Genomic DNA, 8215 nt, shown 5'->3' with positions numbered 1-8215 from the left:
GTGATCGTAGGATTTTTTTTTTTGAAATTGCATGCTACGTTCCCCAACATCCATCTCCCTCCATACATATGATCGATAATGTCCAAATTCATATACATACCCTGTTTGACTTTGACTCCGAGAAAAAAAGTGAAACACTCATGGTGTGCATCTGGATATGCTAGTGTTGGGTTTCGTAGTAATTTCAAAAAAATTCCTACGCACACGCAAGATCATGTGATGCATAGCAACGAGGGGGAGAGTATTGTCTACGTACCCTACGCAGACCGACTGCGGAAGCGATGACATGACGTAGAGGAAGTAGTCGTACGTCTTCACGATCCAACCGATCAAGCACCGAAACTACGGCACCTCCGTGTTCGAGCACACGTTCAGCTCGATGACGATCCCCGGACTCCGATCCAGCAAAGTGTCGGGGAAGAGTTCCGTCAGCACGACGGCATGGTGACGATCTTGATGAACTACAGCAGCAGGGCTTCGCCTAAACTCCGCTACAGTATTATCGAGGAATATGGTGGCAGGGGGCACCGCACACGGCTAAGGAATCGATCACGTGGATCAACTTGTGTCAACTTGTGTGTCTTGGGTGTCCCCTTGCCTCCGTATATAAAGGATCCAAGGGGGGGTGCGGCCGTCCCTAGAGGAGGCGCGCAGGAGGAGTCCTACTCCTACCGGGAGTAGGACTCCCCCCCCCCAATCCTTGTCCAACTAGGAGAGGTGGAGGGAGAGAAGGAAAAGGGGGGGCGCCGCCCCTCCCTCCTTGTCCAATTCGGACTAGGGGGAGAGGGGGCGCGCGGCCTGCTGTGGCAGCCCCTTCCTCTTCTCCACATTAGGCCCATAAGGCCCATTAACCCCCCCGGGGGGTTCCGGTAACCCCCCGGTGCTCCGGTTTTATCCGATACTCTTCCGGAACCCTTCCGGTGTCCGAATATAGTCATCCAATATATCAATCTTTACGTCTCGACCATTTCGAGACTCCTCGTCATGTCTGTGATCACATCCGGGACTCCGAACAACCTTCGGTACATCAAAATGCATAAACTCATAATATAACTGTCATCGTAACCTTAAGCGTGCGGACCCTACAGGTTCGAGAACAATGTAGACATGACCGAGACACGTCTCCGGTCAATAACCAATAGCGGGACCTGGATGCCCATATTGGCTCCTACATATTCTACGAAGATCTTTATCGGTCAGACCGCATAACAACATACGTTGTTCCCTTTGTCATCGGTATGTTACTTGCCCGAGATTCGATCGTCGGTATCCAATACCTAGTTCAATCTCGTTACCGGCAAGTCTCTTTACTCGTTCCGTAATACATCATCTCACAACTAACATATTAGTTGTAATGCTTGCAAGGCTTATGTGATGTGTATTACCGAGAGGGCCCAGAGATACCTCTCCGACAATCGGAGTGACAAATCCTAATCTCGAAATACGCCAACCCAACATCGACCATTGGAGACACCTGTAGTACTCCTTTGTAATCACCCAGTTACGTTGTGACGTTTGGTAGTACCCAAAGTGTTCCTCCGGTAAACGGGAGTTGCATAATCTCATAGTCATAGGAACATGTATAAGTCATGAAGAAAGCAATAGCAACATACTAAACGATCGGGTGCTAAGCTAATGGAATGGGTCATGTCAATCAGATCATTCTACTAATGATGTGACCTCGTTAATCAAATAACAACTCTTTGTTCATGGTTAGGAAACATAACCATCTTTGATTAACGAGCTAGTCAAGTAGAGGCATACTAGTGACACTATGTTTGTCTATGTATTCACACATGTATTATGTTTCCGGTAAATACAATTCTAGCATGAATAATAAACATTTATCATGATTATAAGGAAATAAATAATAACTTTATTATTGCCTCTAGGGCATATTTCCTTCAGTCTCCCACTTGCACTAGAGTCAATAATCTAGATTACACTGTAATGATTCTAACACCCATGGAGCCTTGGTGCTGATCATGTTTTGCTTGTGGAAGAGGCTTAGTCAATGGGTCTGCAACATTCAGATCCGTATGTATCTTGCAAATCTCTATGTCTCCCACCTGGACTAGATCCCGGATGGAGTTGAAAGCGTCTCTTGATGTGTTTGGTCCTTTTGTGAAATCTGGATTCCTTTGCTAAGGCAATTGCACCAGTATTGTCACAAAAGATTTTCATTGGATCCGATGCACTAGGTATGACACCTAGATCGGATATGAACTCCTTCATCCAGACTCCTTCATTTGCTGCTTCCGAAGCAGCTATGTATTCCGCTTCACATGTAGATCCCGCTACGACGCTTTGTTTAGAACTGCACCAACTAACAGCTCCTCCGTTCAATGTAAACACGTATCCGGTCTGCGATTTAGAATCGTCCGGATCAGTGTCAAAGCTTGCATCAACGTAATCTTTTACGATGAGCTCTTTGTCACCTCCATATACGAGAAACATATCCTTAGTCCTTTTCAGGTATTTCAGGATGTTCTTGACCGCTGTCCAGTGATCCACTCCTGGATTACTTTGGTACCTCCCTGCTAAACTTATAGCAAGGCATACATCAGGTCTGGTACACAGCATTGCATACATGATAGATCCTATGGCTGATGCATAGGGAACATCTTTCATATTCTCTCTATCTTCTGCAGTGGTCGGGCATTGAGTCTTACTCAATTTCACACCTTGTAACACAGGCAAGAACCCTTTCTTCGCTTGATCCATTTTGAACTTCTTCAAAATTTTGTCAAGGTATGTGCTTTGTGAAAGTCCAATTAAGCGTTTTGATCTATCTCTATAGATCTTAATGCCTAATATGTAAGCAGCTTCACCGAGGTCTTTCATTGAAAAACTTTTATTCAAGTATCCCTTTATGCTATCTAGAAATTCTATATCATTTCCAATCAGTAATATGTCATCCACATATAATATCAGAAATGCTACAGAGCTCCCACTCACTTTCTTGTAAATACAGGCTTCTCCGAAAGTCTGTATAAAACCAAATGCTTTGATCACACTATCAAAACGTTTATTCCAACTCCGAGAGGCTTGCACCAGTCCATAAATGGATCGCTGGAGCTTGCACACTTTGTTAGCTCCCTTTGGATCGACAAAACCTTCCGGTTGCATCATATACAACTCTTCTTCCAGAAATCCATTCAGGAATGCAGTTTTGACATCCATCTGCCAAATTTCATAATCATAAAATGCGGCAATCGCTAACATGATTCGGACGGACTTAAGCATCGCTACGGGTGAGAAGGTCTCATCATAGTCAATCCCTTGAACTTGCCGAAAACCTTTTGCGACAAGTCGAGCTTTGTAGACAGTAACATTACCATCAGCGTCAGTCTTCTTCTTAAAGATCCATTTATTCTCAATTGCTTGCCGATCATCGGGCAAGTCAACCAAAGTCCATACTTTGTTCTCATACATGGATCCCATCTCAGATTTCATGGCTTCAAGCCACTTTGCGGAATCTGGGCTCACCATCGCTTCTTCATAGTTCGTAGGTTCATCATGATCTAGTAGCATGACTTCCAGAACAGGATTTCCGTACCACTCTGGCGCGGATCTTACTCTGGTTGATCTACGTGGTTCAGTACTATCTTGATCTGAAGTTTCATGATCATTATCATTGGCTTCCTCACTAACCGGTGTAGGTGTCACTGAAACAGTTTTCTGTGATGAACTACTCTCCAGTAAGGGAGCAGGTACAGTTACCTCGTCAAGTTCTACTTTCCTCCCACTCACTTTTTTCGAGAGAAACTCCTTCTCTAGAAATGATCCATTCTTAGCAACGAATGTTTTGCCTTCGGATCTGTGATAGAAGGTGTACCCAACAGTTTCCTTTGGGTATCCTATGAAGACACATTTCTCCGATTTGGGTTCGAGCTTATCAGGTTGAAGCTTTTTCACATAAGCATCGCAGCCCCAAACTTTAAGAAACGACAACTTTGGTTTCTTGCCAAACCATAGTTCATAAGGCGTCGTCTCAACGGATTTTGATGGTGCCCTATTTAACGTGAATGCGGCCGTCTCTAAAGCATAACCCCAAAATGATAGCGGTAAATCTGTAAGAGACATCATAGATCGTACCATATCTAGTAAAGTACGATTACGACGTTCGGACACACCATTGCGCTGTGGTGTTCCGGGTGGCGTGAGTTGTGAAACTATTCCACAGTTTTTCAAATGTACACCAAACTCGTAACTCAAATATTCTCCTCCATGATCAGATCGTAGAAACTTTATTTTCTTGTTGCGATGATTTTCAACTTCACTCTGAAATTCTTTGAACTTTTCAAATGTTTCAGACTTATGCTTCATTAAGTAGATATATCCATATCTGCTCAAATCATCTGTGAAGGTGAGAAAATAACGATATCCGCCACGAGCCTCAATATTCATCGGACCACATACATCAGTATGTATGATTTTCAACAAATCTGTTGCTCTCTCCATAGTACCGGAGAACGGTGTTTTAGTCATCTTGCCCATGAGGCACGATTCGCAAGTACCAAGTGATTCATAATCAAGTGGTTCCAAAAGTCCATTAGAATGGAGTTTCTTCATGCGTTTTACACCGATATGACCTAAACGACAGTGCCACAAATAAGTTGCACTTTCATTATCAACTCTGCATCTTTTGGTTTCAACATTATGAATATGTGTATTACTACTATCGAGATTCAATAAGAATAGACCACTCTTCAAGGGTGCATGACCATAAAAGATATTACTCATATAAATAGAACAACCATTATTCTCTGATTTAAATGAATAACCGTCTCGCATTGAACAAGATCCAGATATAATGTTCATGCTCAACGCTGGCACCAAATAACAATTATTTAGGTCTAATATTAATCCCGAAGGTAGATGTAGAGGTAGCGTGCCGACCGCGATCACATCGACTTTGGAACCGTTTCCCACGCGCATCGTCACCTCGTCCTTTGCCAGTGCCCGCTTATTCTGTAGTCCCTGTTTCGAGTTGCAAATATTAGCAACAGAACCAGTATCAAATACCCAGGTGCTACTGCGAGCTCTAGTAAGGTACACATCAATAACATGTATATCATATATACCTTTGTTCACCTTGCCATCCTTCTTATCCGCCAAATACTTGGGGCAGTTCCGCTTCCAGTGACCAGTCTGCTTGCAGTAGAAGCACTCAGTTTCAGGCTTAGGTCCAGACTTGGGTTTCTTCTCTTGAACAGCAACTTGCTTGCCGTTCTTCTTGAAGTTCCCCTTCTTCTTCCCTTTGCCCTTTTTCTTGAAACTAGTGGTCTTGTTAACCATCAACACTTGATGCTCCTTCTTGATTTCTACCTCCGCAGCTTTCAGCATTGCGAAGAGCTCGGGAATAGTCTTGTTCATCCCTTGCATATTATAGTTCATCACGAAGCTCTTGTAGCTTGGTGGTAGTGATTGGAGAATTCTGTCAATGACGCAATCATCTGGAAGATTAACTCCCAATTGAATCAAGTGATTATTATACCCAGACATTTTGAGTATATGCTCACTGACAGAACTGTTCTCCTCCATCTTGCAGCTATAGAACTTATTGGAGACTTCATATCTCTCAATTCGGGCATTTGCTTGAAATATTAACTTCAACTCCTGGAACATCTCATATGCTCCATGACGTTCAAAACGTCGTTGAAGTCCCGATTCTAAGCCGTAAAGCATGGCACACTGAACTATCGAGTAGTCATCAGCTTTGCTCTGCCAGACGTTCATAACATCTGGTGTTGCTCCAGCAGCAGGCCTGGCACCCAGCGGTGCTTCCAGGACGTAATTTTTCTGTGCAGCAATGAGGATAATCCTCAAGTTACGGACCCAGTCCGTGTAATTGCTACCATCATCTTTCAACTTTGCTTTCTCAAGGAACGCATTAAAATTCAACGGAACAACAGCACGAGCCATCTATCTACATTCAACATAAACAAGCAAGATACTATCAGGTACTAAGTTCATGATAAATTTAAGTTCAATTAATCATATTATTTAAGAACTCCCACTTAGATAGACATCCCTCTAATCCTCTAAGTGATTACGTGATCCAAATCAACTAAACCATGACCGATCATCACGTGAGATGGAGTAGTTTTCAATGGTGAACATCGTTATGTTGATCATATCTACTATATGATTCACGCTCGACCTTTCGGTCTCCGTGTTCCGAGGCCATATCTGCATATGCTAGGCTCGTCAAGTTTAACCTGAGTATTCTGCGTGTGCAAAACTGGCTTGCACCCGTTGTAGATGGACGTAGAGCTTATCACACCCGATCATCACGTGGTGTCTGGGCACGACGAACTTTGGCAACGGTGCATACTCAGGGAGAACACTTCTTGATAATTTAGTGAGAGATCATCTTATAATGCTACCGTCAATCAAAGCAAGATAAGATGCATAAAAAGATAAACATCACATGCAATCAATATAAGTGATATGATATGGCCATCATCATCTCGTGCTTGTGATCTCCATCTCCGAAGCACCGTCATGATCACCATCGTCACCGGCGCGACACCTTGATCTCCATCGTAGCATCGTTGTCGTCTCGCCAATCTTATGCTTCCACGACTATCACTACCGTTTAGTAATAAAGTTAAGCATTACATTGCGATTGCATTGCATACAATAAAGCGACAACCATATGGCTCCTGCCAGTTGCCGATAACTCGGTTACAAAACATGATCATCTCATACAATAAAATTCAGCATCATGCCTTGACCATATCACATCACAACATGCCCTGCAAAAACAAGTTAGACGTCCTCTACTTTGTTGTTGCATGTTTTACGTGGCTGCTACGGGCTTAAGTAAGAACCAATCTCACCTACGCATCAAAACCACAACGATAGTTTGTCAAATAGACTCCGTTTTAACCTTCGCAAGGACCGGGCGTAGCCATACTTGGTTCAACTAAAGTTGGAGAGGCAGTCGCCCGCAAGCCATCTCTGTGCAAAGCACGTCGAGGGAACCGGTCTCGCGTAAGCGTACGCGTAAGGTTGGTCCGGGTCGTCTCGTCCAACAATACCGCCGAACCAAAGTATGACATGCTGGTAGGCAGTATGACTTGTATCGTCCACAACTCACTTGTGTTCTACTCGTGCATATAACATCAACATAAATAACCTAGGCTCGGATGCCACTGTTGGGTTTCGTAGTAATTTCAAAAAAAATCCTACGCACACGCAAGATCATGTGATGCATAGCAACGAGGGGGAGAGTATTGTCTACGTACCCTACGCAGACCGACTGCGGAAGCGATGACACGACGTAGAGGAAGTAGTCGTACGTCTTCACGATCCAACCGATCAAGCACCGAAACTACGGCACCTTCGAGTTCGAGCACACGTTCAGCTCGCTGACGATCCCCGGACTCCGATCCAGCAAAGTGTCGGGGAAGAGTTCCGTCAGCACGACGGCGTGGTGACGATCTTGATGAACTACAGCAGCAGGGCTTCGCCTAAACTCTGCTACAGTATTATCGAGGAATATGGTGGCAGGGGGCACCGCACACGGCTAAGGAATCGATCACGTGGATCAACTTGTGTCAACTTGTGTGTCTTGGGTGTCCCCTTGCCTCCGTATATAAAGGATCCAGGGGGGGGTGCGGCCGGCCCTAGAGGAGGCGCGCAGGAGGAGTCCTACTCCTACCGGGAGTAGGACTCCCCCCCCCCCAATCCTTGTCCAACTAGGAGAGGTGGAGGGAGAGAAGGAAAAGGGGGGGCGCCGCCCCTCCCTCCTTGTCCAATTCGGACTAGGGGGAGAGGGGGCGCGCGGCCTACTGTGGCAGCCCCTTCCTCTTCTCCACATTAGGCCCATAAGGCCCATTAACCCCCCGGGGGGTTCCGGTAACCCCCCGGTGCTCCGGTTTTATCCGATACTCTTCCGGAACCCTTCCGGTGTCCGAATATAGTCATCCAATATATCAATCTTTACGTCTCGACCATTTCGAGACTCCTCGTCATGTCCGTGATCACATCCGGGACTCCGAACAACCTTCGGTACATCAAAATGCATAAACTCATAATATAACTGTCATCGTAACCTTAAGCGTGCGGACCCTACGGGTTCGAGAACAATGTAGACATGACCGAGACACGTCTCCGGTCAATAACCAATAGCGGGACCTGGATGCCCATATTGGCTCCTACATATTCTACGAAGATCTTTATCGGTCAGACCGCATAACAACAT

The sequence above is a fragment of the Triticum aestivum genome, chromosome 3B (genome assembly GCF_018294505.1).
Source record: "Triticum aestivum cultivar Chinese Spring chromosome 3B, IWGSC CS RefSeq v2.1, whole genome shotgun sequence".
NCBI lineage: Eukaryota > Viridiplantae > Streptophyta > Magnoliopsida > Poales > Poaceae > Triticum > Triticum aestivum.
The sequence above is the reverse complement of the archived record's forward strand: the minus strand, read 5'-3'. Positions refer to the sequence as shown.